Source organism: Amblyraja radiata, chromosome 18 (genome assembly GCF_010909765.2).
Source record: "Amblyraja radiata isolate CabotCenter1 chromosome 18, sAmbRad1.1.pri, whole genome shotgun sequence".
Taxonomy (NCBI): domain Eukaryota; kingdom Metazoa; phylum Chordata; class Chondrichthyes; order Rajiformes; family Rajidae; genus Amblyraja; species Amblyraja radiata.
The window spans coordinates 11,207,562-11,223,378 of NC_045973.1; positions in this window are offsets into that span (position 1 = coordinate 11,207,562).

Here is a 15,817-nt window from a genome sequence, read left to right on the forward strand (position 1 = left end):
GGAAGAGGATAAAAGGTTTAAAGAACTGCTTCCATGTTCATGATAACATTATCGATGATCACTTCTGCCTTACTGACAGAAATTGGATCAATAAAATGAATCCTGCAGCCTTTCCGGCGTCATAGCATGGCACTACAGACTCCTGCAGTGGAGACGAGGGATTGGGAACACGTTTACAATGTGTGTGGTTACTTGTACCTACCTCCCTGTGATCGTTCAACAGTGAATCCCCCGAAGTGAGTACATGCCACTGAGAGGTATGGGCTCATTATTAAGATAGTGATTGAGGGAGATGTGTATTGTGCATGGTTTTGAATGTCTGCAATAAGCACCATGTGACCCAATGGTTACCCAACAAATAATAACATTGAAAACTGTGGCAGCACACACTCACATACATACACTCACACACACACACTCACACACACTCACATACATACACTCACGCACACACTCACATACATACACACTCTCACACACACTCACATACATACACCCACACACACACTCTCACACACATTCTCACATACACTCACGCTCACACACACTCACACACACTCTCACACACATACTCTCACACACTCTCACACTTACATACGCACGCTCACTCACACACACATACTCTCACATGCACTCATACACACACTCACACTCACACACACACACACACACACACACACACACACACACACACACACACACACACACACACACACTCACACACACTCACACACACTCTCATACACTTTCACACACACACACTCTCACACATTCTCACACTCACATACACACACACGCATACTCTCACACATACTCTCACACACACTGATACACATACTCTCACACACACACACATACTCACAGACACTCTCATACACTTTCACACAAACCCACACACTCTCACATACACTCACACTCTCACACACACTCACACTCTCACACACACTCACACTCTCACACACACACACACACATACTCACTCACACACACACACACACTCACGCACACACTCACACTCTCACATACACTCACACTCTCACACACACTCACTCTCACACACACTCACACACACTCTCACACACACATGCACACACACTCACACTCTCACACACACTCACACTCTCACATACACACACACTCTCACACACACACACACACTCCCTCACACACACACACACTCTCTCACACACACTCACACTCACACACACTCACACTCACGCACACACACACACACACACACACACACACACACACACACACACACACACACACACACACACACACACACACACACTCACACACAGCACTAGCGTCATGGTCTGGGACTTTATTTCACGGCTTTGTCGAGTTGTTGAAGGATTTGCTGTGTTACTAGGAGTGATGAAGAAAGGCTGCAGGATTCATATTATTGCTCCAGTTTCTGCCAGTAAGGCAAAGATGATTGTTGATAACGTTAGCTTTAACACAATGTTTTTGATCCTATTTCCCAAAGGACATGGCCAACAATGAATGTTGCACTGTTGCTTACATGCTCAGAATGGCTTTTATTTGTAATTCATGTACAATAAACAGATGGTCTTGGCTTCATCTTTCAGCCGCTCATGGTTTAAACACTGTATAATGAAGAGGTGCATTGTTTTCAGCTGTGATTTACTGCATAATAAAATATTATTGCAAATTACATCTTACTTTAGAACAAAAATTTGTGGAACTACAAAAGTTTACCGCATAAGCTGAATACCCAAGGGCTAAAGATGAGTCTCCAGACATGGTTCTTCCCCCAGTGAAATTATTTTAATTGTAGATTAAGCCTGTTACATAATTCTCCCTACTCATGCATTCATGTATACAGTGGAGTAATTAGCTTCTCACTAATTACTTAATTGGACCAATGATTGTAAGCTGCTCTCTGCCACGTTCCCAATAGGGAAAGGTTCCAGTGAAATTTCCATTGAATTCCTTCTGACATGCTTGAGCTTTGACCAACATGATATGTGTGCAAATTATTAATCGGTAAAACAATGCAGCCCTATTCATTTCACTAAAAAACTGTGATTTTGAATTTGTAGCCATGGAAAAGAAAGTTATCTTTAAGGTACACAAAAATGCTGGAGAAACTCAGCGGGTGCAGCAGCATCTATGGAGCGAAGGAAATAGGCAAAGTTTCGGGCCGAACCGTTGCCTATTTCCTTCGCTCCATAGATGCTGCTGCACCCGTTGAGTTTCTCCAGCATTTTTGTGTACCTTCGATTTTCCAGCATCTGCAGTTCCTTCTTAAACAAGTTATCTTTAACCTCAGTTGATATTTTTAAGGCAGAGAAAGATAGATTCTTGATTAGTACATGTGTCAGAGGTTATGGGGAGAAGGCAGGAAAATAGGGTTAGGAGGGAGAGATAGATCAGCCAAGAATGGAATGGCGGAGTAGACTTGATGGGCCAAATGGCATCATTTACTTCTATTCCTTATGACATGACCAAAAGCTGCTCATAATTTGTTTAGTCGAGTCAAATCAAGTCAATATATTTTCTATAGCACATTTAAAAACAACTCTCATTGACCAAAGTGCTTTACATCAGTGCAGGTACTAACGTTCTACAAACAGTGGTACATATATCTAACAATACATACATAAATACATACATACAGTGATCCCTCAGAGGACCTCAAGAAACGCTTGAATTTCTCCAAGAGTGACTTGTACACTTGTGGTTGAGCATTGCAACATTGTATGAACATAGTGACCAGTGCGATATCCATGTGATATCCGTAATAACTCTTGCGGGTACCGTGGGAACTCCTGCGAACGGTGAGTAACTGAGCAGTTTGATTGTCAGTGCTTGTTTTACCTCATTGTTAAATAAATATATTTTTTACTATCAGATTGATGTCTGCAATTCTTCATTAACACATCACTACAAGATGAATGTTTCTAATGTTATAATCCCTCTCATGCTGAAACACAAAATAGTTGAAGGGAGGTGAAATAATCACATTTTCATTCTTTTTCATTTTTGAGTGTTCAGGTACCTCACTTGCTGAGCTATTTTACTCCAGCAGTTTGTGTCTCTTTTTGTCTAAAGCAGTTTCTAAGACTGTAGGAACTCCGCGGGCCAGGCAGCATCTACGGAGGGAAATGGACAGGCGACCCTTTCTTCAGGCTGCCTTATCTCTCTCCCCCCCTCCCCCTCCCCCCTACTCCTACCCACACACACAAATGCTGGAGAAACTCAGCGGGTGCAGCAGCATCTATGGAACGAAGGAAATAGGCAACGTTGCCTACTACCCTCTGTGTAAAGAAGCTGCTCCTCAGCTTTCTATTAAATCTTGTCCTCTCACCTTAAACCCGTGTTCTCTACTTTTTGATGCCCCGACCCTGAGTAAAAGTCTGTGCATTTCCCCTCGGTTATACACCTCCATTAGATCACCCTTCAGCCTCCTGCACTCCAAGTAACATAATCCTCGCCTGCCCAACCTCAGCGGGAGAAACTCAGCGGGTGCAGCAGCATCTATGGAACGAAGGAAATAGGCAACGTTGCCTACTTCCTTCGCTCCATAGATGCTGCTGCACCCGCTGAGTTTCTCCAGCATTATTGTGTACCTTCGATTTTCCAGCATCTGCAGTTCCTTCTTAAACACAAATGCACCGAGTTCCTCCAGCATTTCGTGTTTTGTTCAGTATTCCAGCATCCGCTGTCTCCCGCGTCTCCAATAAAACAAAACTACTGTCAAAAGGGTGAAAAATAGGGGCAGAGATAGATACATTCCTGATTAGTGCGGCTGTCAGGAGGTTATGGGGAGAAGGCAAGAGAATGTGGTTGAGAGGGAGAGATAGATCAGCCGCGATTGAATGGCGGAGTGGACTTAATGGACCGAATGGCCTAATTTTGCTCCTATAACTAACAAAGATAGTAATTGTTAGGGAAATGTAGTTATTAAAGACGAGGGGGAGCAGAAATGGGCAGTCTGGGATGGCTCGCGAGATACTTGCATAGAGGCACAAAAGTTAAAGAAAGGGCAGATAAACAGAGGGGGGGGGGGGGACTTCCCTCAGTGCCCATCTGTTACCATTAATTGGACAGTTCGGTCTGTGAAACGCAACACGCCAGCCCCGACATCCAGCCCGGTGGTCAGTTCTTTGAAGATAGACACCAGTTGCTTGGAGCAACTCAGCCGGACAGGCAGCAACTCTGGAGAGAAGGAACTGGTGGCGTTTCGGGTCGAGAGCCTTCTTCAGACTGAGGTCAATCCCCTGCATGGATAACAGGAGTCCCAGCCAACACGACAATCGCCCGCTGCAGTCTCGGAGCTCCCACTGCGAAAACGGTGCCTACATTTGAGCACTTATGTAACTGAACCATCCTAACACCAACCACAGAGTATTCCTGAACTACTACCTACCTCATTCGAGACCCTCGGACTATCTTAGATCGTATACTCACTGGCGTTATCGAGTTACAGTGTGGAAACCGGCCCTTCGGCTCAACTTGCCCATACCGGCCAAAATGTCCCATCGAAACTAGTCCCATCTGCCTGCGTCTGGTCCATATCCCTCCCAACCTGTCTTATCCATGTACCTGTCTAAATGTTTCTTAAATGTATGGATGGACCCAGCTTCAACTACCTCCTCTGGCAACTTGTTCCATACACCCACCACCCTTTGTGCGAAAATGTTACCCCTCACTCAGATTCCTATTAGATCTTCCCCCCTCACCTTGAACCTATGCCCTCTGGTCCTCGAATCCCCTCTGTGGGCAAAGGACATATATTACCCTGGACTCTGTCTATTTCCCTGCCTGTTCGTCTCATGGTTTTGTACACCTCTCAGCCTCTGTCCCCAGTGTGGAGTTAAGGGCTTGTTTATGGGCGCCCTGGGCTGAGAACTCTGGAGGATGGGTTTTAGACTTTATCGGGAATCGAGATAGGCCCCGTAATGCAGGAGCAAAGAATCGCAGACGCTAATCTGCATTGGAAAGACACAATATGCGGGAGTAACTCAGCGCTGAAGAAGAGTCCCGACCCGAAACATCATCTATCCATGTTGTCTAGTGATGCTGCCTGACCCGCTGAGTTGCTCCAGCGCTTTGTGTCTTTCCACTAGACCTGTAATAAGTCTCGGCTGGGTGTTTACTGGGATCTCTGGTGTTTAATAGACGTCCTGATGTTGTTTTTGATCGGGTTTACTACTGACAGTATTTAATCAGATCCATATTAAATCATTTCCCCTTCACCTTAAACCTATGTAATCTGGTCCTCGATTCGCCTACTCTGGGCAAGAGATTGTGCATCTACCCGATCGATTCCTCGCATGATTTTAAACATTATCTTGCACACAGCGTTGTTCCCTTCACCATGTATACACCATTTATGGCTCGATTGTTACTATTTATTGTCTGTCTACTGACTGGTTAAACGTTTGAAAGTTTCACCTCTCAGTAGATAATAAAATAAGACAACCATCACGGTCAATGTGAGACAAAGTCTTTATTCCTATTTGACAAAATAAAAAGACGACTTCTTGCACATATTGAGAGAAGGTGCATCACACCAAACAACATTTGTCTAAAAAAAACAGATTATTCTTCAGCTCATTAAAGAGCTCGGGTGAAATTCTGACAAAGTTTGTGAATGCACTTTTATCCTCTTCGCACAGCACATTAAGCAGCTGATCATATTGTCCAAATTGAGGTCTCCGTTGAAAGATGGGCTTCACCCAGTGAGACTTCCTCTTAATTCTCTTTTTAATTAATCTCACCCTTCTGCCTTCACGCAAGCGTTCTCGATGCACATAGTTAGTATAGGCATGTCTCCAAATGAGCCAATTCAACCAAGGGAGTTCAAGTTCAAGTTCAAGTTAGTTTATTGTCATGTGTCCCTGTATAGGACAATGAAATTCTTGCTTTGCTTAAGCACACAGAAAATAGTAGGCATTTACTACAAAACAGATAAATGTGTCCATATACCATGATATAAATATATACACACATGAATAAATAAACTGATAGTGCAAATAACAGAAAGTGGTTGGTAATAATCAGAGTTTTGTCCGAGCCAGGTTTAATAGCCTGATGGCTGAGGGGAAGTAACTATTCCTGAACCTGGTTGTTGCAGTCTTCAGGCTCCTGTACCTTCTACCTGAAGGTAGCAGGGAGATGAGTGTGTGGCCCGGATGGTGTGGGTCTTTCATGATACTGCCAGCCTTTTTGAGGCAGCGACTGCGATAGATCCCCTCGATGGAAGGAAGGTCAGAGCCGATGATGGACTGGGCAGTGTTTACTACTTTTTGTAGTCTTTTCCTTTCCAGGGCGCTCAAATTGCCGAACCAAGCCACGATGCAACCGGTCAGCATGCTCTCGACTGTGCACCTGTAGAAATTAGAGAGAGTCTTCCTTGACAATCCGACTCTCCGTAATCTTCTCAGGAAGTAGAGGCGCTGATGTGCTTTTTTGATGATTGCATTAGTGTTCTCGGACCAGGAAAGATCTTCAGAGATGTGCACGCCCAGGAATTTGAAGCTCTTGACCCTTTCAACCATCGACCCGTTGATATAAATGGGGCTGTGGGTCCCCCTCCTACTCCTTCCAAAGTCCACAATCAGTTCCTTGGTTTTGCTGGTGTTGAGGGCCAGGTTATTGCGCTGGCACCATATGGACAGTTGCTCGATCTCTCTTCTGTACTCTGACTCATCCCCATCAGTGATACGCCCCACAATAGTGGTGTCGTCAGCGAACTTGATGATGGAGTTCGCACTGTGGTTCGCTACGCAGTCATGGGTATAGAGTGAGTACAGCAGGGGGCTGAGCACGCAGCCTTGAGGTGCTCCCGTGCTGATTGTTATTGAGGCTGACACATTTCCACCAATACGAACAGACTGTGGTCTGTGGACGAGGAAGTCGAGGATCCAGTTGCAGAGGGATGCGCAGAGACCCAGTTCTGCGAGTTTGGTAACCAGTTTGGAGGGGATGATTGTGTTAAATGCCGAGCTGTAATCAATGAATAACAGCCTGACATATGAGTTTTTGTTGTCCAAGTGGTCCAGTGCGGAGTGGAGGGCCAGCGAGATCGCATCCACCGTTGATCTGTTGTGGCGGTACGCGAACTGCAGTGGGTCCAGGTTTTTGTCGATGTAGGAGTTGATTTGCTCCATGATCAACCTCTCAAAGCACTTCATCACCACCGCCGTTAGTGCCACTGGTCGATAGTCATTGAGGCATGTCACCTTACTCTTCTTGGGCACCGGTATAATTGATGCCCTTTTAAAGCAGGTGGGGACCTCAGACCTCAGAAGTGAGAGATTGAAAATGTCCGTAAAAACTCCCGCCAGTTGGTCCGCACAGGTTTTTAGAACACGGCCGGGTATACCATCAGGACCAGGTGCTTTTCGGGGGTTCACCCCTCTGAAGGATTTCCTGACATCGGCCTCTGTGACTGAGACTGAAATGCCATCGCAGCGAATGGGGGTTCGGGAAGGCACATCAGTATTCTCCCTGTCAAAGCGTGCGTAAAATGCATTGAGCTCGTCAGGGAGTGATGTTACACCGGCATTCGAGCTGCCTCCTGGTTTTGCCTTGTAGGAGGTGATTGCATTCAGACCCTGCCACAGCTGCCGAACATCTGTCTCGTCCTCCAGTTTGGAGCAGAAGTCCCTTTTGGCCTTTCTGATGGCCTTACCAAGGTCGTATCTGGTCTTCATGTAGTGTGTGAAAAAACCCAATATAGTGTGTGAAAACAAAGTAACATCATTTGTGCCACGTGATTAACAACACTACAGTTCACGATGTTCATTCAAGATTAACGGGAAAGCTCGGGAGACGGACAAGTCACTCGCACAAATAACAGAAATGCCGAGTACCGTGGGAACTCTTTATCTACCCCCCGTTATATCGTGCGAAACTCGTGCTGGACCACGACCACTTCACTCTGGTGACATCTTGCGTCAACTCGCCCCGTGAAAAAGCCCCATTACTAATCATGTCTTGAACATAATGTTTCGACCAATTGTAAGATGAGCCTCATGGAAGGATTGTCTTTCGCACAAGTTGGTGCTTTGAGAGGTTCCAGATCGGGTCTCGAATCTCTGCAGTGGTTGTAGCTAAACCAGCAGGAAGGCTCCATACTCTTGCTTCACGCCACAAATTCTAACCAAATGGGTTGTACTGTGGAAATGTTTGATTCTGCTGTGGGGGGACGTTTGTGTTGAACTCTATAATGTGTTGTGTCCATTTTCTTTATTTTTTTAACCTTTTTCTCTGGTTTGTATGGAAACTTATTATCTATTTTATGTAAAGCACTTTGGTGTCAATGCGAGTTGACTTAAAACGTGCTATATAAATAAAACTTACTTACTTACTGTGGAAATATACTGGATTAATTTATAGACCCTGTCACAAATATTCCACTTTCCCTATCAACTCCTCCTCCACCTTATCTGCAACTTAAAACTAACTTGATCTCTCTGTTTCCCCCCCGTTCTAATGAATGAATGAATGAATGAATACGTTTATTAGCCAAGTATGTTCACATACAAGGAATTTGCCTTGGTGCTCCACTCATAAGTGACAACATGACATACAGTGATAATTAAGAATGACACATAAAACATTAAACATTAATAATAAAACATTATTGATTAAACAGGTGAATAAAATACCAGAGCAAATTGAGGCTACAGATTTTTGGTTATTGAGTAGAGCTACTACTCGTGGAAAAAAAGCTGGGGTTTTTTTTCTGGCTGTGGCAGCTTTGGCAGTCCAGAGTCACCTTCCAGAGGGAAGTGATTCAAAGAGTTTGTGGCCAGGGTGGCCAGGGTTGTCTTCAACATGAAATATTAACTCTGTTTACTTATGCAAGGATGCTGCCTGTGCTGCAGAATGCTTCCAGCATTTTAAAAACATATTTTAATTTTGGATTCCAAGTATTCGGAGATGTCTTTTTTTTTAAATTCTCATCAACAATAGTTAAGTTGCTGCCAAAAAGATACAGAGTTAATACGAATCAACATTAAGTTCAGTTTCAGAGAGATGTGTAGGAAGGAACTGCAGATGCTGGTTTACACCGAAGATAAACACAAAATGCTGGAGTAACTCAGCGGGACATGGGTAGAAAGAATGGGTGACATTTCGGGTTGACATCCTTCTTCAGAGGAAGAGTTCCTCCAGCATTTTGTGTCTATCTTCAGTTTCAGAGAGACTTGGACACGTTCAAAGGCTGATAATGGGAATTGATTATTTCAAGAGAAAAGAGGAATAACATGGTTCAGACTCATTGTAACATGTCATCTCCTAAGTTTTTTCATGTCCTGTTTGTTGTAGATTCTTTAGAATAACCCGAGTTTTGTCAGCTTATCTATATCGGTGAGACCAAGCATAGGCATGGCGATCGTTTCGCCGAACACCTCCGCTCGGTCCACATTAACCAACCTGACCTCCTGATGGCTCAGCACTTCAACTCCCCCTCCCATTCCGTATCCGACCTCTCTGTCCTGGGCCTCCTCCACGGCCAGAGAGAGCAACACTGGAAATTGGAGAAACAGCACCTCATATTCCGCTTGGGGAGTCTGCATCCTGGTGGCATGAACATTGAATTCTCACAATTCTGTTAGCCCTTGCTGTTTCCTCCCCTTCCTGCCTCTCCCTCAGCCCTCGGGCTCCTCCTCCTCCTTTTTCCTTTCTTCTCCCCACCCCCCATCAGTCTGAAGAAGGGTTTCAGCCCGAAACGTTGCCTATTTCCTTCGCTCCATAGATGCTGCTGCACCCACTCCAGCATTTTTGTGTACCTTTTATTTCTATTTGGTGGGTATTGATTCATTGTATTTTGTATCTGATGCCTATACCGTTGAATTGAGCTGCCCAGAGACAGGAGAATGGAATGCTATTAGTATACTGTCAACATAAAATGATTTTGTTTTATACTGATGGTAAACTGATGAATCATGAGAGGTTAACACAGAGCTGCAGGTATTGCAACAGTTGGATTGCCTCCTAGTCTTATCTTATGTCATATGCATGGAGAGAAGAGATACTGTGGCCACTCTCTGACAACATAGAACGATACAGCACGGGATCAAGCACTTAGGCCCACATTGTCGCTGCCGAACATGATGTAAATTTAAACTAACCTCCTTTGCCTGCACATGGTCCATATTCTTCCATTCCCTGCATGACCTTGTGCATATCCGAAGTCTCTCAAATACCGCTATCATACCTGCCTCCACCACCACCCCTGGCAGTGGATTACAGGCAACATTGAGTCAGGCAGCATCCGTGGAGGGAAGGGATAGGCAACGATCTGGGTGGAGACCCTTCTTCAGACTGAAACTTCACCTATCCATTCCCTCCACAGAGGCAGTCTGACCCGTCGAGTTACTCCAGCACTTTGTGTCAAGGGTCACCGTAGCCTTAACCTTCACACAGAGAGAACGGTGTAGAGATGACGAGCAGCTAAAGGTCACCCCACTGACCGAACATTTGAAATCTTAGCCAGTGAATACCTTGGTCCTCAGATAGATCCAGGAATGATGTGATGTCTCTGAACGCTCTGGGAATGGGCTCCCCACAAATGGGGACATGTGGCAGTGGGAGTCAGTCCAGGTAAACACATGGTCGTAGCGTCAGAGAGCAGGAGGAATCACAGAGTGGGAGTAGCGGGAGAGAGCATTGCAGAACTCTTGCCTGAGAGAGGAAGAGAACTTCTTGAGGAGATTTCGCAGTGGGCCAGATGAAATGTGGAAACAAAGAACTGCAGATGCTGGTTTATACAAAAGATAAACAAAAAGTGCTGGAGTAACTCAACGGGTCAGGCAACATCTCTGGAGAAAAGGGGTGGGTGATATTTTGAGTTGGGACCCTTCCTCAGACTGAAGAAGGACTGGAGAAGGTCTGAAGGGTCCCGACTCTCCAGGACAAAGCCATACTCTTGGAAGACACTCCATCCACCACCGCAAATGTTCTTCTCCACTGGCATATTATGGTTGCTGTCTGATCCTTGTATAAAATATACCGCGGTTAATGACCGAGCCTGCTCCTATGGCATCACCCTGTCTCATCAACTTCTTGCATAAAGAAGGGGACAGCAGGAAGATAGGTCTAATGGCATGTAGCCCTTCAGTGCAAGAGGATTTAAGTTTAGGAGCAAGGAGGTCTTACTGCAATTGTACAGGGCCCTGATTAGACCGCACCTGGAGTATTGTGTCCAATTTTGGTCTCCTAATTTGCTATTGAAGGAGTGCAGCGTAGGTTCACCAGGTTAATTCCCAGGATAGCGGGATTGACATATGATGAAAGAATGGATCGACTGGGCTTGTATTCACTGGAATTTAGAAGGATGAGAGGGTATTTTATAGAAACATACAAAATTCTTAAAGGATTGGAGAGGCTAGATGCAGGAAACATGTTCCCGATGTTGGCGGAGTCCAGAACCAGGGGTCACAGTTTAAGAATAAGGGGTAGGCCATTTAGGACTGAGATTAGGAAAAACTTCTTCACCCAGAGAGTTGTGAATCTGTGGAATTCTCTGCCACAGAAGGCAGTGGAGGCCAATTCACTGGATGTTTTCAAGGGAGAGTTAGATTTAGCTCTCAGGGCTAAAGGAATCATGGGCTATGAGGAAAAAGCAGGAACGGGGTACTGATTTTAGATGATCAGCCATGATCATATTGAATTGCATTGCTGGCTCAAAGGGCCGAATAGGCACCTGCTTTTCTAAGTTTCTATGTCTCGAACACCTATATGTTCCCCTTCCAAGTTAGACAGCATTCTGACTTGAAAGTGCATCACCGTTCTTCACCAACAACTGAGTACCTCCAGTTCATAGAAATGTTGATATTTGCAATTGACCATATGCAGGAATCATGCGCGAGTGACATATCTTCGCAGTACACCAGCTTCAAAGGGAAGTAGTCATCAATAACAAGGCTGATTTTGTGCAGTAAAACTATTCAATCTAATGACCACCAGATGGAGTCTGGATACATCCTTTATCAATTTATTTTAAATTGGCAAAGTATTGAAAATACTGGTGTCCTGATAGCTCAATGGATGAAGTCATTATTTCAGATCCTCTGCCTAACCAGTGGTGATACCAAATGAAACAATGATTGGGATTCTTTGATTGACCAAACGAGGTCAATCTCCTGTTGTGCGTTCATTCAGTTTTGCTGGTACTACGGTGTTTGCATCCTCTGCACTCTGTTCTGCTCCATCTACTGGTCGTTTATCTCACACACATAAGCTGGAGATCAGTTCTACGCTCATCACTGAGACTAAAAGATGACAGGACAATAAGATCTCGCAACAGCATGATTTTCATGGATGTTAAGCCACGTAAATACCCAGGAGAGTCCCAGGTTTAGACTCTGATTTTGTGTTGAGATACCAAAGGCGTACAGGTTTGTAGGTTAATTGGTTTCTGTAAACATTGCAAATTTTCCCTAGTGTGTAGGATAGTGCTAGTGTACAGGGATCGTAGGTTGGTACGGACTCGGTGGGCCGAAAGGCCTGTTTCGTGCGGTATCGCTAATCTAAACTAAGATGGGCTTGTTGGGCCAGAGCGCCTGTTTCCATGCTGCATATCTCTAAACAAATCTAAACCTGCACTTTTATTGTATCATCAGTATAGAAAAACTTCCCAAGGATTTTTGCCATATATGTCCCCAGTGTTTAGAGAAAGATTAATATTTGCAGCATGTATCCATGGATTCGTGGAGGAACAATGCATGCGGAATCTCGGGCTTATCAGGCTGGCTATGTCTGAGAATAGTCTAAAACAATCACTGTCTGCAAATTAATACAGTGGTTCAATTCACGACTGCAACAATACCGCACATCAGGAACCTTTCAGAGGAATCAGACACTTTGTTATTAATATGCACCATTCCATTAAACCATTGAAAGTGAAGTATGATGTGGTCATGACAATAAACCATGCACATTGACAAGGGTCTTATTCACCAGTACTTAATATTGTGCAGTTAGTGGTATCAGTGATGCACATTTTATGTTCACGGAACTGGTATGTTCTTCCCAGTTCAGTTAATGCTTTATTATCCCCAGTTTCTTTTGTATAAAGCTTCCACTTTTCATGTTTCACCCAATGAAAGAATGACCGAATGTTAAGGTGATGACAGTAAAATCATTCTATTTGCAATGAAAAGGGCCAGCATACTGTGATGTAGCGCCATAGAGCCATACAGCATGGAAACAGGCCTCAAGCCCAATTTGCTCATGTTAAACAAGATAAGCTAGTCCCATTTGCCTGCATTTGACCCATATTCCTATAACATTTGCCTCTCCCTGTACCTGTCCATGCCTTTTAAATGCTGGTATAGTACCAGCCCCAACTAGCTCATCTGGCAGCTTGTTCCATATACCCACCATTCTCCAAATGAAAAAGTTGCCTCTCAGGTTCCTATTAAAACTTTCCCCTCTCACAAACCTATGTCCTCTGGTTTTTGATTCCCCTACTCTGGTTAAAACACTCTGTGCATTCACCCTATCTATTCTCCTCATGATCTTTTACACCTCTATAGGACCACAGACATGACCAACGATAATCCACGCATGTAGCTCCATAGCCAGGAGAGATCCTCAGTACGTCTGAGATAGGTACTTCCCACTATAAGTGGCCGATGTATTATCTACAACTAGGAGCCATATGGACTCAACTCATGCCAACACCAACATCTGGGGAAGAACAGTGGCGCAGCGGTAGAGTTGCTGCCATACAGTGCCAGAGATCCGGGTTTGATTATTGGATTGTCTGTGCATTGTTGGAATGTGGGAGGAAACCAGAGCACCCGGGGAAAACACTTGCGTCACAGGGAAAACATACAAATTCCATACAGACAGTACCCGGATCGAACTGGAGTCTCTGGTGCTGTAAGGCAGCAACGTCCACGGCGGGGAGAATGTAATTTTGGAAATACCGACCATACCAATAAAATATAAAATATAGTGAGGGATATGATGTTGAATGACCACGATATATAAAGTTTGTTAAGAAAAGTAGCTGGATTTATATATGAAGCATAGAGTGTGTATGTGTGTGTGGTGTACTGGAGGTTTTGTTAAGAGAGGGAATCTGAGGATGTTTTCACTGATTTATGAGGTCATTTAAGTTTCTGTGACACTATATGCATGATGTTCTTCACATTGAACTTGAGTCTGGTTTCCTCCCATTGCTGGTTGGCTGTGCACCTGGAGACTATCCTGGACATCTGTGGGTTGAGATTCTATCAATTCATCGACCAAAGTGTTCAAAAGCTGCCCTGAAAATGTGCCTGCACCCTTTTGTTGTTCTATGCCTTCCAAATCTCAATGACTTCCATCATTCATTGATATCAAAGAGGATATGCCTCTCTTCCACCCTCAATCCCCTGCCTTCCCACTTTATGTGTGTTCATGTTTTCAGTCATTGTTAACTCTCTTCTGTTGTTTAGTTTAGGGATACAGCGCAGAAACAGGCCCTTTGGCTCACCATGTCCGCGCCGACCAGCCATCCCCGCACGTTAAAACTATCCTACACAATTTTTGGACATTTACCAAGCCAATTAACCTACAAACCTGTAACCTACAAACCTGCGTCTTTGGAGTGCCAATTAACCTACAAACCTGTAACCTACAAACCTGCGTCTTTGGAGTGTTGGAGGAAACCGAAGAACTCGGAGAAAACCCACGCAACTCACGGGGAGAACATACAAACTCCGTTCAGATAGCAACCGTGGTTGGGATCGAACCCGGGTCTCCGGCGCTGCATTCACTGTAAGGCCACAACTCTACCACTGCTCCACCATGACCGCTACTTGCCACTTATCAAATAGGTGGATATTCACTGAGATCACCAGCACAGTTTAGTTGAGTTTAGTTTAGTTTAAGAAATGATACGATAAAACTTTATTTATCCCAGCCCTCTTAAATACTGATCAGAAAATATTAACTAAAATTCTATCTAATAGATTGAGCTTAGTGATCAGCAAATTAATACATCCCGACCAAACAGGGTTTATCCCCAAACGGTATTCATTTTATAATCTGAGAAGATTATTTAATATTATATACTCCAATAGAATCCCTAACGCAGAGCTAGCAATTATCTCGTTAGATGCTGAAAAAGCATTTGACCAGGTAGAATGGCCATATTTATTTTCGGTGATGGAAAAATTTCAACTAGGAGAGAAGTACTGTACATGGGTTAAATTGTTATATTCTAATCCAACAGCTAGAATATTAACAAACAAAATGTTATCAACTAAATTTAATCTCTCTAGAGGCTGTAGACAAGGATGCTCACTATCCCCACTATTATTTGCTCTTGCAATCGAACCCCTAGCAGAAAGCGTTAGAAACCATCCAGGAATATTTGGATACAATACTAGAGACACAAGGAATAAAATCTCCTTATATGCAGATGATATACTAATATATATTACAAAATTAGAAACTAGTATTCCAAACCTATTAAATCTAATAACTCAATTTGGTCAGTTTTCGGGATATAGAATTAATTGGAATAAAAGCGAAATCATGCCAATAACAAAATTCAATTTACATACAATACAACAATCCCCTTTTAAAATAGTTAAAGATAAATTTAAATACTTAGGAATCTATGTAACTAAGACATATACCTCTTTATTTAAACTAAATTTCCCACCCTTACTGAATAAACTACATAAGAATATTCAATACTGGAAAACACTCCCCATTTCTATGCTTGGGAGAATTAATGCTATAAAAATGATTTTTTTTACCGCAACTGCTGTACCTACTTCAATTAATTCCGATATATATCCCAAAAACTTTTTTCAAAAAAGTCGATTCCATT